Source organism: Pongo pygmaeus, chromosome 4 (genome assembly GCF_028885625.2).
Source record: "Pongo pygmaeus isolate AG05252 chromosome 4, NHGRI_mPonPyg2-v2.0_pri, whole genome shotgun sequence".
Taxonomy (NCBI): domain Eukaryota; kingdom Metazoa; phylum Chordata; class Mammalia; order Primates; family Hominidae; genus Pongo; species Pongo pygmaeus.
In genome coordinates, this window is record NC_072377.2 from 30,860,830 (window position 1) to 30,883,927 (window position 23,098).

The following is a 23,098-nucleotide window of genomic DNA, read 5'->3' on the forward strand; positions in this document are numbered from 1 at the left end:
GCTGTATAAATGAAAAATCCTGAAAGGCGCAGGTGAAGCAGAGTCCCCACACTTTTATGAGTTATCTTCAGGAAATATACCAGGTTTTTGTAGGGAAGATCCAGGAAATAGTCCTTTGTGCTTGGAGCAGGAGGAAAGGAAGAGCAATCCTTGGGAAGTGCACCCAGAGCCTTTTCCATTTAAAACGCTGACTCTCCAGGGGAAAAGGCTGCCAGAGACTTGCCCCAGTCAGATGAAGGAAGAGCATTCTCTCCCTCCACTAGTCCCTAAGCTTTCTGTCTCATCAAACTGGAAACACTGGTGAAAGTAACACACAACTGACAAATAAAAGACTGAGATTTAACTGAAATAAATATGTAAAACTTGCCCTCCACAACACCTAGCTCAATTTATCAAGGCTCCAGTATAATAATAATGGAAAACAGCTGAAAGAGTTGTAAGGCACAGATAAAAAGAACGACAAATACAAGGTCACTAGAGGTGGTTGAAGCCTTTAGATCTACCCACAGCAAACATTCAACAAAGCTCCTACCAATATGAACGTAAATTTTCAACTAAAGGCCTATTAACCTTAGATCCCATTGCCTGGATATCAAGAACAAGTTTCAAGGCAATCTAAAAGGCAAAACAAAACAGCCCGAAGAGACAGTGCAAGTATTAGAACTAGACTGGTAAGACTCACATTTTGGGATTATCAGACAGGAATTTAAAACATGACTAATATGTTAAAGGCCTTAATGGAAAAAGGAGACAACAGATTGGTAATATAAGCAAAGAGATGGAAAACCTAAGAAATAATCTAAAGGAAATGCTAGAAATCAAAACTACTATAACAGAAATGATGAATGCCTTCAATCAACTCAGCAGTAGAATGGACATCACTGAGGAGTAGGTGAAGATACATCAATAGAAACTTCTCAAACTGAAATACAAAGAGAAAAAAAGAATGAAAAAAAAATAAGTAGAAGAAAACATCAAATAACTGTAGGACAATCTGAAAAAGTATAGCACAAACAAAGTTGGGATCCCAGAAGGAAATGTAAGAGAACACAGCAGAAGAAATATTTGAAGTAATAATGACAGAAAGCTTTCAAAATTTCATGACAGATTCCAAACCACAGATTCAAGAAGTGAAGAGAACATTAAGCAGGATAAATACCAAAAACAAATGGTTATATACAGAAATATTTATAGAAATCTGTATCTACGTGGATTAGGATACACACATATGTCCCCTTGACAGCATAATAACAAGCACACCCCAGAAGTCGCAAGCACACCTAGTCCCCAAATCTTGGTTTCTAATACCATTCCACAGTAAAAGTAACAAGGGCTCTTTGGAGAAACAGGTGATTCTAGGCCTGATGCAAGAAATTTACACAATGAGCCTGGAACAACATCTGGCTTCAAGAATTAGGAAAGTCTTCCCCTTCCCACCACAAAAAAAACCTCCCTTCAATGATGAGGGTTTGCTAAAGATATACAGGAGCCATCTGAAAGCATACCCAATGGCCAAAGCTGTAACAAGTTGAGCAACAAAATAAATGACATTGTATAGGATTTTAATACAAAGTAGAAACTAAACATCTGTGATTGTATGCCAATAAAAATAAATGATGACTAAAGAAATCAATGGGTGGGAAATAGAAAATTTCCCTGTGCAGAAGAATTCTAACTTCTGTAGGTTTTTCTCTCTTAGAATGATGGAGTATAAATTCCCACTCCTTAAATATGGGCTTCACACAATGACTACTTCTTCTCCCTTTCCATACTCTACTCTTCAGAAGACTTCTACTTTTTGTTAGACTTGTGGATTTTTGGTAGAGCTCTTCCAAAGAGTAGAGTATGGAAAGGGAGAAGAAAATTAGTAACTTTCCAGTTGAGGGGCCTAACATCAACCTGAGTGATAAAGATTAGCATCCACAGTGATAAATCATATTTAAGATATAATGTAATGAGGGTAACACTTTATCTCGCCTGTGTATAACAAAACCACCAAATAAATGCCAGTTGAGGAATGTTTTACAAAATACCTGACCAGCACCCCTCAAAACTGTCAATATCATCAAAAAAAAGGAAAGACTGAGAAATTGTCATAGCCAACAGGAACCTAGGGAGAGGTGACAACTAAATGTAATGTGGCATCCTGGATTGGATTCTGGAACAGAAAAAGGCCATTAGGGGAAAAAAATGAGGAAATCTGGGGAAAGTGTGAACTTTAATCCCAATGAATCAGTATCTGTTTATTAATGATGTCAGACGTACCATGCAAATGTAAATTATGAATAAGAAACAGGTGTGGAGTATATGGGATCTGTCAGCACTATCTTTGCAATAATTCCCTATATCTAAAGCTTTTCTAAGATAAAAAAGTTTGTGCTTAAAAATGATACAGGAGAAATGTAAAAATCAGTTTATTTGATTATGGTTTCCCACTCTTAAATAATTAAGTCCTAGTTTTAAGGGGGGAAAATTTCATTATCACTTTTGTATTTGTAGAAATCCTTCCTGCTTCCACACTGTTTTAACTTTCCTCACCTTGTCCTTCTTTTACTCATATATTCATTCCACAGATCAACAGGTCTATTCTATACAGTTCTATTTACAGGTGGCCTGATTTTCAATGTGCTTTCATACAGCCAATGTAGAAATGTTAGCATTAGATTCTCAATCTGAAAGAGCTGCAGTGTGGTGTGGTGTTCCAAGATTGAATTAGAGGTAATCACCAAAGCTTTGGGTGAATAAGAGAAAAAAGGAAAGAAAAACAAAGCAAAAAACCGCCAGTTTCTGAGGATGCAAGAAAGACAGGCATACGATTCAGATCTGGAGAAAAAAGTAATTTACCAGTCATAGAGTTTACTTGATTCAAATTTACGTGATTTGACAAAATAAGCAGTGTTACACCTCTTCAAGATCACTAATCAGAAAAAGTTTAAAAACAATATTTTATATTTGTCCTCTATAATTAAAGACACTACTAAATAGCTATAATTTATAAAATACTTTATAATAGTCTAAATCATTTCTGTGCATCCACTATTTACATAAAATCATGACAGGACACTTCTGAGCAAGTAGGCCAGCATTATTCTTTGAGCACCAATAGAAACTTGGATATAAGGCTCTGAGTAAGATAGAACTAGGATAGAACAGGGAGTTAGCCTGGGGAAGGAATAGCCAGTCACATCAACTCTAGTGTCCGTGGCTGAACAATGTGTAATGACGGATTCAGTGGCCAGAGTTTGGAAAGATACAAACTAGGCAACAAAGTTGGTACACAAGTGACTTCTTTGTGGATACTCTGTGCAAGAGACTTGTGGATTTGAAAATTATATTTAATAATATTTTTAATTGGTCACTAAATGAAATATTTATTCTCCATTTATATTATGACAATGTGAACACTGTAATATCCATTGTGTGTATACTTTTTTATTAATAAAAAAGCAACATAAGAGAAAGAAAAATTTAAATATATATTTTTTATATACAGGATATTGCTATGATATATTTCTTACACATCTGAGATTAAAAAGAGATGTGTATAAAAGCAAATTTAACATCATATGTAGTCAATTTACATGTTTTTTAATATGCATTTGTGCATTTTTAGTTACTGTCACTTTTGTTAACCTTTAGTTATTGTCACTAAATCAATTAACTTTTCCTGGTAGAAAGTGAACACTTAATTGTTTTTATTTAAACAAAAATATTAAAGCAAAATTTTTAATGCATAATTTTAAACAAACACTCAAAAAGTCTATCACTGCATGAAGGTCCAAATGGTTTTATTGTAATAAAGGGAATTCAAATTTTAGAAAGATATGTCATTGCTCTTTAAATAATTTACATTATTTATTAATGTTTTGAAAAATTCCTAGAAGTATTTTTTTATAATCTTATTTGGTGATGATCCTAATTAACTAACAGTTATATGTATGGTCCTACACTTTTATTTTTTCTGCTATGCTTGCCTCAAGACCTACCTTCAAAAGAACACTGATTTTTCCTTCTGTTTCTTTCTTAATGTGGAATTACTGGAATGTTTCTATATATCAAATGAATGTTTTCCATTATTTATACAAAAATCCTACTTTTTACTCTCATACTCTTTTCTAACTTACTATTCATTACTTCAGTAATTTATTCTAATCAGTTTTTTAATTCTATAAAATTCTCAATATTCAGTTAGCTTATATTCCTTTTTTAAAATAGTATTCTCCATTATCACAATGAGATGATAATCTCTCTACTTTGAAATACTGCATCTATTTTTTGTATTCTTTCCTTTTTACTTATCATCTTCATCTCTTTTTAAATTTGTTATATTTCATTTGTTCCTATAAGACTAGATTCAGTAAACTAGTGATAACAAGAGATAAGTCTTCTGTCAATTTTTCCTTCTTTTTCTACTCCAGTTACACTCATCTTATGTGTCATCAGATTCCACCATCTTAGTAAAAAAAGTTGCAGCCAATTTTTATAGGACCTGTCTTCACAAGGTCACTCAAAGAGAAAGAGATCTTAAAGAATGTAGAAAAAAATAATGTTTGAATAATTTAATTGGATTTGTCATTTTAACTCATTTAGAGAAATATTTAAATTACTAAAAGTCAAGCAAATGTGAAGTCACATTTTTGCCTAAATAGGTCTGTTACTGTATTGTACAGTAGTAATTTTGTAAGCTTTATATAGACACTGCCAGAGAAAATTTTCCTATTGTTCAGAATAGAGATTGTTATTTTCTCACCCCATTGATATCAGAATCTTGCTTATTTTGTGCACATATATTTTGTACTGTATATTTTGTACACATATATTTTGTACACATATATTTTGGACTGTATATTTTGTACACATATGTAACCACAATCCTGGCTAGCTTTCTTGCTGTGAACACCACTAGAATTGAGAATGTTGGTAATCTCATCATAAATCATTCCAACTGTTAAACATCCAGAGACAGTAATAAAAAAATAAAATCTATTCATAAGAAAATTATGAGTTCTACCTCCTCACACCCAAAGTGTACATCCACTTAGAACCACAGTGTATCAATCTATTCACAATAATTGTTTTCATAAAATTATAGAACTTAGATTTAAAGAAGATATTAAAGATATTTATTCATTAACACATTTTATGACAGCTGTAATATTATTTTTATGAAAGACATCAAATGCAATATATGTCTTCCTGATGTATATGTCACTGTTTAAAAACAATATTAATCATCTTTTGGCCACAAATAGTTAATTCTAAACACTTCACATTATTTCAGTTATCTCAAGTTGGTCGTTATGGCCCCCATGAAGCATATAGTCATACAATTAATCATTTATTACACGTAATTTAAATCACAGAATAATTTATATATTTTCACAGATTATATCTTTTGTCTACATGTAAAATAATGATTTCAAAAATACTTTCATAAGACAAAACTAATCAAAGACATTACTGTATCTATTTATGATTCTTTTATATATTTTACCAAAAGTAAATGGGGCACAATTATGAATCTTCTCAATTTCATTCTAGTGTAATACAAAGCATAAATTTAATTTATCAAACAGCGTCCTCCTAATTCAGTTACACATATCCAGAATTAATTCTGCTGCTCTTTAGTTTTCATTCTTTAATCTATTTAATTATTTTATTGGTTTTGTAGAGATATATTTGAAAGTTTTTTTTATTTCAAGGTTTGTTTTCAAAACAATTGTAATTCTCGAAAAGCTTCAAAACCCAAATCTTTGGGGCTATAGCATTTGACTTCCATGATTAAAAATTCTCAACTGATTTTGAGGAAATTATAACCAAATTTCAAGAGCTCACAGCAATATTTATACTTTGTAGGACCCTCAGATTCATTCGGAAAATAGGTTTCAAAATTGTAAAGATCTGATTAATAATGGAAAAAAACAAACTGCTTTCACAATTTTTTTGTGTGTTCTACATCAGCATTTTGACAAATGTTGCAGCTTATTAATATTCACATAGTCATTTATATATTTTCACAATGAAAGCTTCCATATTTTTATAATTTTAAAACATAATTGATATTTCCAGAGCAGTTTTAGATTTATAGAAATGTTAGAAACAAAATACAGAGAGGTCTCATATGGGCCTAACCTAATTTCCCCTATTACTATCATCTTACATTGGTATGGTAAATTTGGTACAAATAATAAACAAATATTGATACATTATAATTAACTAAATTCCATACTTTTTTTCTATTTCCTCAGTTTTTTCCTGCTGTTGTTTTTCTGTTCCAGGATCCTATTCAGGATGCCACATTGCATTTAGTTGTCATATTTCCTCAGGCTCCTTCTGGCTGTGACATTTTCTCAGACTGTCCTTCTTTTTTTGATTGATGACCTTGATAGTTTTGAGGAGTGCTGGTCAGGTATTTTGTAGAATGCTACTCAGTTTGGATTTGTCTGATGTTTTACTTATGATTACTCTGGAGTTATGTGTTTCTGGGGAGGAAGCTCACCGCTAAATTCAAGATCACTTAGTTTTGTGCTTATATGCTTTCTTCAAGAAGTTTTACAGTTTGGGGTTTTACACTTAGAACTATAATACATTTTTAGTTAATTTTTGAGAAAGGTTAGATAGATAGATAGATAGATAGATAGATAGATAGATAGATAGATAGATAGATAGATCCCACCCTTTCCCCTCCCACATACGGATGTTCAATTGTTCCAGCACTATTTGTTCAAAAGATTTTGCTCCTCTGTCAAAAAATCAGTTACCTGCAATTATGGTAACCTATTTCTGTGCTCTCTATTCTGTTACTCTAATTGATATGTCTGTTATTTTGTGAATGCCTTGCTATCTTGATTAGTGTACCTTTATATTAAGTATAAATACTGTAGCTTTATGGTAAATATAGATAGGTAATATGAGCCCTCCGACTTCGTTCCTTTTTTACTATTGTCTAGGTTTTTCTAGGTTGTTTGTCTTCCCATATAACCCTTAGAAGAATAAGTTTGGCACTATCTACAAAACAGCATCCTGGGATTCTAACTAAGATTGCATCGAATCTATAGGTCAACTTGGTAGGAATTAACATCTTTACAAAATTGGGTCTTCCAATTCATGGTGTCCATTTATTTCAATCCCCTTTAATGTCTTTGACAAGGGTTTTCATAGCTTTCCACATCTGTGCTTTCTACATATTTTGTTAAATTTAATACTAGGTATTTTATTCTATTGAATGTTATGGTAAATAATATAATTTCTTAATTTTATATTTTAATTGTACATTGCTCCTAAAGAAGCAATTGGCTTTTCTATATCATCTTGTATCTTAAAGAAATGCTGATTTGGAATTTTTTGCCTAAATAATCATATCATTTGTGAAGAAAGTTTTATTTCTTTCTTCTTCATCTATTTATATATCATTTATTTGTTGTCTTATTGCACTAGTAAGGACTTCCAATATGATACTGAATAGGAGTGGTGAGACAAGACAATCTGCCTTATTCTCGATCATGGCATCCAGTTCCTCAGAATCAAGAATGGTACTAGCTGTAAGATTTTTTGTAGATATTCTTTATCAAATTTAGAAAGTTTTCTATTTCTGGTTTGCTGAGATTTTTAATGTGTACATGCTTTGGATTTTGTTCAATATTTCTTCTGTATTGATATGATAGATAAATTTTCTTCTTTAGCTTTTTGGTTTGGTGCAAAATACCAATTCATTTTCAAATATCAAATTAGTCTTGTGTATTCTGAACAAATTGTACTTTGTCTTGGTGTATAATTCTTTCCATATATTGTTGGATTCTATTCGTTAATATTTTGTTGAGTTTTTTTACACCTATATTCAAAAGAAATATTGACCCAAACTTTTCCTTTGGTAATTACTATACCTAATTTTGATATTCAGATAATGATGGTCTTCTATAATGAGTTTAGGAAGTGTTCCCCCTCATCCTATGTTCTGAAATAGATTGTGGAAAATTAGTGTCATTTCTTCTTTAAATGTTTCTTAGAATTCACCATTGGGCCTGGGGATTTGTTTTTGTTTTTGTTTTTGAAGATTATTAATTTTTAATTTAATTTAGTTAATACATATAGGGCAATTAAAATTATCTATTTCCCATTGTATGAGTTTGAGTTGCTTGTATCTTTCCAAGAATTGGTCCCTTTCATCTACATTATTAAATTTAGGGGCACAGAGTTATTCAAAGTCTTTCTTTATCATCCTTTTAATGTCTATGGAATCAGTTTTGATAGCCCCTCTTTTATTCATGGTATGGCATTTTTTGTCTTTTGTCTTGGTTATTCTTGATTGAAGTTTATCAGCTTTATTAATCTTTTCAAAAAACCAGCATTTAGCTTCATTTACTTCTGTGCTATTTTCTGTTTTCAATTTCATTGATTTCTCCTCTAATTTTCATTTCTTCCTTATGCTCAATTTAGGCTTACATTGTTCTTCTTACTCTAGGTTCATAAACTAAAAGCTTGGGGTGTTGATTTTAGATATTTTCTAATATGTTAATTAAACACTAGAAATGTCCCTCTCTACTGACTGTTTTTACTGCATACTACACGTTTTGATAAGTTGCCTTTTACTTTTATTTAGAACAAAATATTTTTTAACTTCTCTTGAGCACTCTTTTTGACCATTTTACTATTTACAATTATATTTTAAGTTATCAAATATTTGTAATTTCCAGCTATGTTTCTGTTATTGATTTTTAGGTTAATTCCAATGTGGCCTGAGACTATACATTCTATGGTATCTATTCTTTAAAATTTGTTAAAGTGTTTTTATGCACCAAACTTTGGTTTTTCTTGATGAATGTTTTATGTGATATTAAGAAGAATATATATTTTGTGGTTGGAGGAATATTCTGTAAATGTCAGTTAAATCAAGTTGATTGATTGTGCTGTTCATGTCAACTATATATATCCTTATGGATTTTCTGCCTTGATCTATCAATTACTAAATCAGAGGTTTTGACATTTCCAGCTGTAACACTGGATTTGTCTATTTCTCTTTTCAGTTCCGTCAGTTTTTGTCTCACATTTGATGATCACTTGTTAGAAACATTTAAGCTGAGGATTGTTATATCTCCTTAAATAATTTATTCCTTTATCATTATATAATGCTCATCTTTATCACTGACAATCTTCCTGTTCCAAAGTCCACTTTGTCTGAAATTAATGTAGCTTTTTCTTTAATACACTCTGATAACCTCTCTTTTAATTGGTACATTTAGATAATTCATATTTAAAGTGATTACTGATATAACTTCATTACATTTCTATTGCCAGAGAAAAGAACCAATAAGATACACACACACATACACACACAAACATACACAAAAATATTTATTATAAGGTTTTGTTTCAAGTGATTATGAAGACTGACAAGTATCAATAACCACAGAGTGAACTGGCAAGGCGAAGACCCGGGAGAGCTGATTGTGGTGTTCCAGTCAGAGTCCAAAGGCCTGTGGACTAGGAAAGCTGATTCTGTAGCTTCCATCTGATGGCTGGCAGGCTTGAGATCTGTGAGCTTCTGAAGTTTCAGCTCTGGTTCAAAGTCAGGGGAAAAGCTGATATCTCAATTCAAAGGCAGTAAGGCACAAAATAATTCCCTCTTACTCAAGGGAGGGTTAGATTTTGGATCTATTCAGGCCTTCAATTGAAGGAATTAGGCCCACCCATAAGAGGAACGACAATCAGCTTTACTCAATCTACTGATTTCAATGCTAATTTTGTTCATTTTACCAAAATCATCATCACAGAAACACTGAGAATGTTTAATCTAATATCTAGAAACTCCATGGCACAGTCAAGTTGACATACAAAATTAACTATTGTAATATTTATAAAGTTTAGGACGTTTTCTATTTGTTGAACTTGTTCTTGTCCTTATTCCCACTCTTTTTTTCTGTTTTTCATGGTTTTAATTGACCATTTTATATTTCCATTTTATCTCCTAACTTAAAAAAAAAAAAAACACTGGTTGCTCTAGAGTTTGCAATATTCATTCACAACTAATCTAAGTCCACCTTCCAATAACACCATGATGCTTCATATCCAGTGGAAGTACTTTATGACAGAGTAGTTCAAATCCTACTTCCTGTGCCTCATAAGTTTAGTTTGTCCATCTAATCAACTCATATGCTGTAATCCGTTAATACATCATTTCTCTTATTAAACAGTTGATTTTTAGGTCAATTAAGAATAAGAATAATAAAACATTTTATTTTGACTTCATTTATTTTTCTCCAAAGCTTTTTCTTTCTCTATAGGGATTTGACTATTTGACCTATATCATTTTCCTCCTCTATGAGAAGCGTATTTGGAAATTTCTTATAGGGCAGATCTGCTGGTAACGAATACTTTCAGTGTTTGTTATCTGAGAAAATCTAGTTCACATTTAAAAGATATTTCTGCTGGATATAGAATTCAAGTTTAGTGAGCTTCTTTTTTAACATGGTAAATATTTTACTTCATTCTTTTCTTGCTTGCATAGTTTCAGACAAAAATTATTATCTTGTTCCTCTATAAGGCGTCTTTCCTTCACCCTGGTTCCTTTCAACATGTTTTCTTTCTTTTTGGTTTTCTGTAGTGTAAACAATATTCCCAGTGTAGATTTTTTGGTATTTATCTTGCTTGATGCTGTTGTGTGTCCTTAATTTTTAAAATTAGTCTGCCATTATCACTTCAAATACATACATATATTTTTGGCTGTGTTCATTTCTACTTTTTTTTCTTGGATCTCAATTATGCAATTGTACCTAGGCTACACCTTTTGAGTTTGTCCCATGGTTCTTGAATGTTTTCTCCTGTTTATCTCTTTAATTCTTTTCTTTTTCCTTTTCTTTTTGGGTTTTGGAAGTTTTCGTGGACATGTCTTTAAGCTTACTGACTCTTTCCTCAGCCATATCCTATCTAATTGTGAGCTAATGAAAAGTATTCTTCATTTCTGTTGTCATTTTCATGTCTAGCATTTCTTTTTGGTTTTCTTAGGGTTTCCATCTTTTTGCTTATATTACCAATCTCTTTTGCATATTGTTTACTTTTTTCATTAGGCTTCTTAACATATCAATTATAGCTATATTAAATTCCTGCCTGATAATTCCAAAATGTAACTTATACCTGAATCTGGTTCTGATCTTAGCTTTGTTTTTTTCAGACTGTTTTGTCTTGTCTTTTAGCTTGCCTTGTAAATTGTTATTGATATTCAGGGATGTTTTATCAAGTAATAGAAACTGGAGTAAATAGGCCTTTAGTTAAAATTTTATGTTAACATGAGTAGGAGTTGGGCTTTGTTGAGGTTTGCTCTAAGTATAAATGCCTAAGGTTTCAACTACTTCCAATGTATTTGTATCTCTCCTCTTAACTTTGGCTTCACTAAGCATTCCTCTTATATAAATACTATACCTTGTAGCTGTGTTTACTATTATTCAGTGTTGTTATACTGTAGTTCTTTTGATGTGGTTGTAAGATGTTTGGAAGAAAATGTGCTCCATAATCATTTGATTTAGTCTCAGTCTTTTAGTCTGTGTCCCTGGGCTGTGATCTTCACGAGAGTTTCTTATTCTCATTCCCTTAGGAGAGACAAGAATTCTAGAGGGGTGTAGGAGGAGTGTTGTATCTACTCTTCCTGAAGGTGGAATAAGTCTGGCAAAATGTTTCCCCTTTAGAGTAGACTTGTTTTGTCTGGAATATTCTGACCTTATGTTAAAATTGTTACTCTCCCAGCCCTCTGGTAGAGCCATGAAGGATTTTTCTTGACTCCACAGCATAAGGACATGGTTAGGTTATTGAGCTTAAAACTCACAAAAGTGTGGAGACCATCTAAGAATACATTCTTCAGGGGTTTCTCACTCTCATGCTAGTCCATAATTACCCTCCAGAAAATTGTTCAAAATTATTATTTAGATGTTCTTACCAGTTTATGGCTCCAGCATCTTCTACTCCAGGTAAGTAGATTCTGACTCTGACTTTATTAGCCAGATTATACAGACTGAATGTATTCATCCAAAATTCATATGTTGAAATTAAATTCCCAATGTGGTGTTATTTGATGGTGGTGTGTTAGGGGGGTGATTAGGTCATGAGACTGTAATTCTCATGAATGATATTCGTGTCCTAATGAAAGAGATCTCCCTTCTCCCTTATACTGTGTGAGGACACAGAGAGAAGACAGCCTTCTATGAACCAGGAAGTGGGCCCTCACTGGACACCAAATCTTCCTTTGCCTGGATCTTAGACTTTCCAGTCTCCAGAACTGTGAGAAATAATTTTTGTTTCTTATAAGCCATCTACTTACAGTATTTTGTTACATTAGCTCAAATAGACCAAAACACCAGTTTCTCCAGTGTTCAGTGGAATAATTTGTCCTGTCACCTCAGTTATCTGATGAGTTTAAAGGAAGCTGATTTTCACTTTGCTTAACTATGTTCTTGTTGTAAGGATGGAGATAACAATTGCTAAGCTCTTTATGTGTTAGAGCTGAAATCAGAGTTTCTATTTCCAGAATATTGAAATTTCTGGATACAATTAGGAAATATGTGAGCATTCAACCAGCTTCAAATACATGCCTGTCTCAAAGTTTTGGGGTTTTAGTCTTCTTGGTTTTCTTTGTTTCTTCTAAGATCATAGTTTTAATCATAATAGTACTCCAAATTTTCTATTTTTATTATTGCCAGGAAAAAAATGTAGCTTCAATACTTAATATTTTAAATAAATTTATAATAGCATTCACAATAATACTGGATATTTTATCATTGACAGAATTAACTTATAAAATCTCTATTCAATGAATTGGATGATAAAAAGTCAAACCATTACTGGAATTAGTTTTGAAGAATCTGATGTCACTGGTGTCAACGAAGAATTTGTGAACTTCTTCTAACAGAGTCAACATACTAATTTTGTTTTCATTTCTTTTTACAAGTGCAAGACAATTTGGAATAAAAATGGAGCAAGACTAATTTGGGAAACCAGGCACTTGATCTAAATGGAAAGTCATGCTTTACAGTGTGATACGTAATGACAACATTTGCTGTTGCACATATCAAACCATAATGTTCAATACAATCTATGAAAAAACACATCAAAGACATTCAAACTTCTCTCCCTATATTCATTCCTCAATAGGGTTGCTCATCTTCTATTTCTCGTACACATCTTGGGTAACTGTAACCTGCAATTCATTTTGTTTTCAATTGATACTGCTGACTGCAACCTAATAACCGATATCTCAGACCTCAACTTCACTGCTGGCAGGATCAGTGCACATTGAGTTATTTCTCTGATCACAGTCTGAGTCCAAATGACTTAGCTTTTCTTAGGTACCTGTGTCTGAAAGCATTTAGTTTTGTTAGTGCAGTATGCTATGTTTTTGGAAGGAAGATATTGGTTATGTTCTATATAGAAAAGGTTGAGAAAATATCCAAGTGATTTCTGGTTACTGTTCAAATTAAACTGCAGTAGGGATTCTGTTTAATGCAGAGGTCTCATACTCTACCAAAAGAGGCCATGATAGAAACCAGAAGTACAAAGTGAGAAAAATAAGTTCATCCAGATTTATTTTAATGCAATGAAGAATTGATTCAATGATAAATAAGAGAGGCATTGAGGCAATAGACCTGGATAAAGTGGGGGATTCGTTTTTACCTTATCTGTGTTTGTTCTTTCTCCAAGCTAAACACCCTTGGTGGCTTGGCAATTCTTATACAAAATAGCTCATTTCACCATTCTTTTCTTTTCTTCTGGTGAAATCCAGTTTGTGAGTAAATTTGTTAAAGGAGAGTCATCAAAATGAAGCACCACACTCTGAGTGTCGTGTCACCTGAAGTAAGAAGAATAGGAAACAGCTCCCCTCCCTGCCATCTTTGCTCTAAATGAGAACATAATTGTATCAATGTGGCCTAAGTCCAAATCAAGTTTTGGATCATTCCAATTATCTTTTTCTGTGTAGAAACTACTCCAATGTTGAGTGCCTAAATAGAACAATTTACAACAATATATTATGATGTGTCCTGGTTCTAGATATTGACAGACTCAACTGAACAGTTATTGCTTGGGGTATCACGTATGTTGTAACCAAGCGGCAGCTGAGGCTGGAGTCAACTGGAGGCTTCTCCATTTATGCCTCATGGCAGGCCTGTCTACTCATCTCTCTCTCAATGCGGCTAGTGTACACCCCTCACTGCATAGTGGTCCCAAGGCAGGCTGACTTGTATGGCAGATTGCTTCTTCCGGAGTGAGCATTCCAAGAGACCAGTGAGAACCTGCAAGACTTTTTCTGACTAGCCCCAGTTATCATCTCAATGTTACATTGACTACATTTTATCAGTTGCAAATGAGTCATAGAGCCAGCCCAAATTCATATGGAAGAGATTTATATAAGTACTGGGAGTTATGGTTCATTGGGTATCTATCTTTGGGTAAATTTATTTTAAAAATAGTTTTGCTTTAGTTGGCATGTCTAGAGTATAGTTTTCGTTTATGCTAATCTTTCCCCTAACTAAAATTTTTATTTTTCCAGCATTATGTTATTAAAATTTGTTTTTCTCTTGGCCTTTAATATTCTCATTTCTTTCCTCCTCCTCCTTCTACTTTTATCTCTGCTGCTTTTGTCTGCCCGTCGCTACCCATTTTTTTATTTCAAACTTTTACATTTGACCTGTCTCTGAATGCTTAATTTGTTATCCATAATATTTATTATTATTTCCAACTCCATGTCTGCACAAGTTTAGTAAGGATCTTATCAAAGTTTGCGTCCAATTCATAGAGATATGGCAAAGAAGAGAGTCAGGGAAAAATCACAGAACATGTCAAAATGAGTTGAACTTGAGCCCTGTTGATGGGTCTTTGGTTATATTCATTTGCTCAATTTGCCATACTGTGTACATTTCTCCATTTTACACAACAGGATATCATGTGAGGGTTTGTCAGGCAGCTTTCTGAAAGCCATTTTCATTTTCTCTGCAGCACATCCCTGAGCTTATAGTCTCATAACCATATTAAAAAAGACAATTGAACTAGCTTAGTGTGACTTATTTAATGGCTTATATTAGTTCCTTATCATCACCACTCTCCTTTATAGGTGTTCTAACACTGTTGTTTTATTAATAGACTCTGGGAAATTATTCAAACTGGCATCAAGATCTCTGGTTTGCAGAATATGCCTTCTTTTTGGTCTCAAAGCTTGCAAATGCCTTTGACAGTCTAATTTCTCCTATGCTACTCGACTAATTTTTAGTAGTAAAAATTCCACATTTTAACTGCCATATCTTTTAGTGCCTCAAAATTTAATTCGTCCAGTGCAGAATATGAAAAACAATTTTGTCATTCTCACAATTTCTTTATTTTTGACTCAAATTCCTCTTACTTATAGCCACTGCTACATTTTCTATTCTAGTGTAAAATATTTTCTTTAACAACATAAAAAGAGGGCACAACATGAGTGAAATAATATTTCTTTCCCCAGTGTCATTATTAATACTTTCTCAAGGAGTGGGCTGACAGCTTTTTGGCTCCTCTTTCTCTTAGCATTGCTAAAATCATCTTTTTAAATTCTTGATTAGTTTCCATCATTTCCTATAAATGCCAGTTTATCATTTGGGATGTGACTGATTCTTGATTATATCTTTTTCAGGTTTTATACAAAAAAATTCAATCTGAGCTAAACCTAGTGGTGGTGGTGGTGGTGTTGTTGTTGTTTGTAAAATCAGATCAGTCTCTTTACATATTTATGATTTATGCCTTGCTTTTCCCCACCAAACATTTAAGGTGATTATATTTCAATACATTCCAAAATTCTTCCTCAATGAGTCATTCATAATTATGCATTCAGAATTATTTATTTTCAAAACCTGCCAGTACTGCTCTAACACTTTCCCATTTAGAGACTTAGCAGCAATTGATCTTCCTTACCAAAATCTGGAAATACAGTCCAGTGTGCATCTTTCTCCTATTTGCTGACAATTCTCTGATGACATGTAAATATTCCTCTAAGATCATTGATGTGGTTTGGCTCTGTGTACTGACCCAAATCTCACATCGAATTGTGATCCTGAGTGTTGGAGGTAGAGCCTGCTGGGAGGTGATTGGATCATGGGGGTGGCCAATTTCTCCCTCTTGGAATGGAAGAATTTACCCAATGCCTGTACTTCCATTGTGTCTTGGAGGTACCTAACTTGTTTTTTTTATTTTACAGGCTCATAGGTGAAAGGGACTTGCTTTGTCTCTGACGAGGCTTTGGACTTGGACTTTTGAGTTAATTCTAGAATGAGTTAATACTCTGGAGGACTGTTGGGAAGGCATGATCATGTTTTGAAATGTCAGAGGGACATGAGATTTGAGAGGGGCCAGGAGCAGAATTTTATGGTTTGGTTTCTGTCGCCACCCAAATCTCATGTTGAATCGCGATCCTGATCCTGAGTGTTGGAGCTGCAGCCCGGTAGGAAGTGATTGGATCATGAGATGGTTTCTAATGGTTTAGCACATCCTCCTAGTGCTGTCTCATGATGGAGTTCTCACGAGATCTGGTTGTTTGAAACTGTGTAGCACTTCCCCTTTTGCTCTCTCTCTTTCCTGCTCTGCCATTTGAACATGTGGCAGCTTCACCTTTCCGTCTGCCATAACTGTAATTTCCCTGAGGCCTCCCCAGCCATGCCTCCTGTACAGCCTGCAGAACTGTGAGCCAATTAAACCTCTTTTCTCTATAAATTACTGAGTCTCAGCTTTAGTTGAGTTAAATCTATACACACTTTATATAACCAGTTTATATCTGATCTTTCATGTCTTTCGTCCCTTTGTTTTTATTTTTTAGACTTATAATATTTGGTTTGACATATCAATTATTATTTTATTCCTATTTATTCTTATTTTATTCCTACTTAGTATCTGAATATTATCAATATGCTAATATTGTATTGATGGTATCTAAATAGTATCAATAGACTAATATTGTTAACAAGCAATATTGTTGCCAAGCAATATTTGCACATAGAAGCGAATATCATGGCACTAGATTTTGAGAATGGAGAAGCTTTATTGCAAGTTGATTGGCATGTAGACAAGACGAAACTCTCAAATCTGTCTCCCCAAACTGAAGGATGAATTGGGATTTATAAGCAAGGTTATGAGGTGTGAGCTGATTGGATCTTGCAATGAGGTGATGCCAGGAGACATAATCTAACTGGAACATTCCCTAGGGCAACACAAGAAAGGACTTGATCTGATTGAATATTAGATCCTGCCATGCAGTATCCACCTCTTAATTCAGTCCCCACTCCTTGATTTGAGCACTTGGGTTTCACCTAAGTGGTTATGTGCTTGGCTTATCTGGACATGCTCAGTTCATGTGACCTTCAACCTGGGGGTTCATAGCTACTAAAAAATAACTCACAAGTTTCTTACATAAAAGTTGAGACAGATTGTTCTAGTGAAACTACAATATTAAATTTCTCTTTTTAATAGCATCTTTCCCTAGTTAAAAACAGATCGTAAGGTTTACTTTTTCAAATTATAGAATTTTTACAGATTGCTCTTTCATCTTCATTTCAATCTTTGTTATAATCATAGAATTAACATGTGTATGCCTGTGAAAAGAATTTCTCACCACCAATCCTTTAAAATTATTTTCCCAAATATCCTTTGGTTAAAAGAAATTCTCTTCTGTAATAAATCATCTATAATAAATTTTACCTGAACAGCTCATGAGTATAATATCCACCAAATTATTGCATGTTGAAAATAGTTTTCTATATTCTTGATTCTTAAAATGTTTGTCTTGAATTTTTTAAAAATTGTTACTCCAAAGTTATAAATTATGAAGGATATCATTAAGACATTTTACACTAAACTTGTTTGGCGTTTTTATTTTTTGTTTCTTTTGACTTTTTCTTTTCTTTGATGTTTTGCATGAACACCCAAAAGGACGTTTTACTTCATGTCAAGTTAAATGATAGAAAAACTGTTTTTCAGAATTGATCTTTCTAGATAAATTTTCTAGTTAAGTACTACCTCCATTAATTCCAGCCTGGCCAACACAGTGAAACCGTGTCTCTACTAAAAATACAAAAATTAGCCAGGTGGGTGGTGCACACGTGTAATCCCAGCTGTTCAAGTGGCTGAGGCAGAAGAATCGCTTGAACCCAGGAAGCAGAGGTTGTAGTAAGCCAAGGCCGTACCACTGTATCTAGCCTTGGCATCACAGTGAGACTGTCAAAAAAAAAAAAAAAAGGAAGAACTATCTCCATTCAAAATGAAGTTTCTTATTTTTTTATTTCTGAAACATAGAAATTCATTTAATATTAAATATTGGTACTATTGATAGGTGGAGCAAGATGGACAAACTGAACTCTCTAAACATCTCCTCTCCCCGCCGTAGGAACACAAAATTGAACAACTATCTACACAAGAAAGCACCTTGATAAGAACCAAAAATCAAATGAGTAATCACAGTACCTGGTTTTAACATCATTGCAAAGAAAGAGAAACTGAAGACGGAGGGGAAAGACTGTCTTGAATTCCCAATGCCATCCTTCACCATCCCTCCCCCAGCAGTGTATAGTGCAGGGAGATAATCTGTGTGTTTTGGGAGAGAGGGCTTGTGAGACTGCATTGAAACTCAGTACTGCCCTCTCACAGCAGAAAGAAATACAGAGAAGAACTCAGCTTGTGCCCACAGAGAAAGTCTTTAGACCAGACCTAGAGAGAGGTGACTGAAACTTAGGGCACCAGGCAGTGTGTTGAGGCCCGCATTCCAGCCTCTAGCTTCTTGATGACATTTCTAGACACACCCTGGGCCAGAAGGAAACCCACTGCCTTGAATGGAAGGATCCAGTTCTGGCAGAATTCATCACCTGCTAACTAAAGAGCCCTAGGACTGTGAATAATCTGCAATGGTAGCCAGGCAGCACTCGGTGCAGGCTTGGGTGAGACACAAGGCTGTGCTGGCTTCAGGTGTGACAGAGCATACTCCCAGCAGTGTGTGCATACAGGGAAAGACTCCTTGTTGAAGAAAGGAGAAGGAAGAATAAAGAGAACTTTGTCTTCCAGCTTGGGCACCAGCTTGCCCACAGTAGGGTAGAACATGAGTCAGGCTCCTGGGGTCCCTAATTGCAGGGCTTGTCTCCTGGGGTCCCTAATTCCAGGGCTTGGCTCCTGGGTGGCATTTCTAGATCTGCCCTGGGCCAGAAGGGAGCACTTCCCTGAAGGGATAACCCATGCCTAAAAGCATTCACCAAAAGCTGACTGAGGAGCCCTTGGACATTGAAGAACACTGGTGGTGGCCAGGCAGTGCTCACTACAGGTCTGGGGCAGTGGTGGCCACAGGGAGAGATTCCGTCTGCATGAAAAAGGAAGAGGGAAGAGTGACAAAGTCACTTGGTTGTCAGCTCAGCCACAATAGAATAGAGCACCAAATAGATTCCTAAGGTTCCCAACTGTGGGTCTGTGCTCCTGGACAGCATTTCTGGACCTGCCCTAGACCAGGGGGAGCTCGCCACCCCCAAGGGGAAGACACAAGTCTGGCTGGCTTTACCAACTGCTGACTGCATAGTCCTTGGGCCTTGAATGAACACTGACAGTAGCCAAGCAGTGGCCACCATGTTCCTTGGGTGAGACCCAGTGCTATGCTGTCTTTGAGTCTGACCCATTGCAGTTCCAGTGATGGTGACCACAGGGGTGCCTGTGTCATCCCTAACCCACCTCCCGGTATCTCAGCATGGAAAGAGTAATCTGCTTAAGGGAACGGAAGAAAACAAGAGCCTCTGCCTGGTAATTCAGGTAATTCTTCTGGATCTTACCCAAGACCACCAAGGTGGTACCCCAATGAGGCTTCAAGAGCCACATCATTACTGGGCTTGGGGTGCTCATTGATGCAGATATGGCTCCAGTAACCAAAGATTTAGATCACAACACATAATACCCTTAAATACTTGGAAAGTCTTCCCAAGAAGGATAGGCACAAACAAGCACAGACTGCAAACACTGCAGTAAATACCAACTCTTCAATGCCCAGACATCTACAAATATCCACAAGCATCAAAAGCATCCATGAAAACATGACCTCACCAAACTAAATAAGAAACCACTGACCAATCCCAGAGTGACAGAGGTGTCTGATCTTTCAGACAGATAATTCAAAATAGCTGTTTTGAGGATGCTCAACAAAATTCAAGATAACACAGAGAAGGAATTTAGAATCCTATCAGATAACAAAGAGATCGAAGTAATTTTTAAAAATTAAGCAGAAATTCTGGAGCTGAAAAATTCAATTGACACTAAAGAATGCATCAGAGTCTCTACAGCGGAATTGGTCAAGCAGAAGAAAGAATTAGTAAGCTTGAAAACAGGCTATTTGAAAATACAGTTATAGCAGACAAAAGAAAGAAGAATAAAAAAGAATAAAGAATGCCTGCAAAATATAGAAAATAACCTTAAAAGGGTAAATGTAAGAGTTATTGGCCTTAAAGAGGAGGAGAAGAGATATTAGGGTAGAAACTTTATTCAAAGGGATGATAATAGAGAATAGAATGTACCAAACCTAGAAAAAGATATCAATACTCAACTATAAGAAGGTTGTAGGACACTAAGCAGATTTAACTAAAATTAAACATAGCACCAGAGAAAATTACTTTCATTTAAAGGAAGACAGGGCCAGGTGTGGTGGTTCATGCCTGTAATCCCAGCACTTGATGGGGAAAAGTGGGTGGATCACTTGAGGTCAGGAGTTCAAGACCAGCCTGGCCAACATGGTGAAACTCCATCTCCACTAAAAATGCAAAAATTAGCCATTCATGGTGACATGTGCCAGTAATCCCAGCTACTTGGGAGGCTGAGGTAGTAGAATTGCTTGAACCTGGGAGGCAGAGGTTGCAGTGAGCCGAGATCACACCACCATACTCCAGCTTGGGCAACAGAGCAAGACTACATATATAAAAAAAAAAAACAAAAACGAAGACAGGAAGGAAAGAATGGAGGAAGAGAAAAACACAAAACAACAACAACAAAATAACAAAATGGAAGGAGTAAGTCCTCACTTATGAATAATAATATTGAACGTAAATGGGCTAAATTCTCCAGCCAAAAGACATAGTGACTGAATGAATTAAACACAAGACCCAACAGTCTGTTGCCTATGAGAAACACACTTCAACTATAAAGACATACATACACTGAAAATAAAGGGATGGAAAAAGGTATTCCATGCAAATGGAAACCAAAAAACAGCAAGAGTAGCTATACTTATATCACACAAAATAGATTTCAAGACAAAAACTATAAACAGAGAAAAATAGGTCATTATATAATGATAAAGGAGTCAATTCAGCAAAAGAATATAATATTTGTTATATAATATATAATTATATATAATATACAATAATTGTAAATATATACACATACAACATAGAAACACACAGACATATAAGCAAACAGTTTTAGAGCTACACTATTAGCTGGAGACTTCTACACCCCACTTTCAGCACTGGACATACCATCCAAAGAGAAAATCAACAAAGAAACTTGATGGCTTCAGTGCTGAATTCTACCAAACACTTAGAGAAGAAACCAACTCTGCTAAAACTACTCCAAAAAATAGAGGAGGAAGGAATACTTCCAGATTCCTTCTACAAGTCCAGTATTACCCTGATACCAAAATCAGACAAAGACACATTAAAAAAAAGAAATCGACAGGCCAATATACCTGATGTAACTGATGCAAAAATCTTCAAGAAAATACTAGCAAACTGAATTCAACAACACATTAAAAAGATCATTTCTCATGACCAAGTGGGATTCATCTCAGGAATGAAAGGATAGTTTTACACAAATCCATCAACATGATATATCGTATCAATGGAATGAAGGACAAAAATCATGCGATCCTTTCAATTGATGCTAAAGAAGTATTTGATAAAAATTAAGTATCCCTTTATGATTAAAAAAACTTCACAAAACTGGGTACAGAAGAAACATACCTCAACACAATAAAAGCCATATACAACACATGCACACCTAGTATCATACTGAATTGGGTAAAAATAAAGCCTTTCCTCTAAGCACTGAAACAATACAAGGATGCCCACTTTCATTGCTCAACATACTACTGGAAGTCTTAATTAGAACAATTTAACAAGAGAAAAAAATGAAGAACCACATTGGGAAAGATAAAGTTAAATTATCCTTATTTGCAGATGATATGATCTTATATTTGGAAAACCCTACAGACTCCACCAAAAACACTATTAGCACTGATAAACAAATTCAGTAAATTTGCAGAATATAAAATCAATGTACAAAAGTGTGCAGCATTTCTATATGCCAACAATGAGCAATCTGAAAAAGAAACTTAAAAAGTAATCAAATTTATAATGGCCACAAATAAAATAAAATACATGGGAATTAACATAACCAAAGAAGTGAAAGATCTCTATACTGACAACTATAAAACACAAATGAAAGAAATTGAAGAGGACACCAAAAAAAATGGAAATGACATTCTTATGGAAATAGAAAAATAATTCCATTACTTTCTTTTTTTTGACATGGAGTTTCGCTCTTGTTGCCCAGGCTGGAGTGCAATGGCACAATCTCGGCTCACCGCAACCTCCGCCTCCCGGGTTCAAGTGATTCTCCTGCCTCAGCCTCCTGAGTAAATGGGATTACAGGCATGCACCACTACTCCCGGCTAATTTTTTTGTATTTTTTGGAGAAATAGGATTTCTCCATGTTGGCCAGGCTGGTCTCGAACTTCCAACCTCAGGTGATCCTCACCTCGGCCTCCCAAAGTGCTGGGATTACAGGTGTGAGCCACCACATCCGGCCAAAAAAAAAAAAATCAAATATTTATATGGAACTACAAAAGATTCAGAATAGCCAAAGTCATCCTGAGGAAAAAAAAAACAAAACTAGAGAAATCACATTACCTGACTTCTAATTATACTATATAGTTATAGGAAGCAAACAGCACAGCATAAAAACAGACACATAGACCAATGGAACAGAGTAGAGAACCCAAAAATAAATTGGCAAAGGTGCCAAGAACATACATTGGAAAAAGGACAATTTTTCCAGTAAATGGTTCTGGAAAACTGGATAT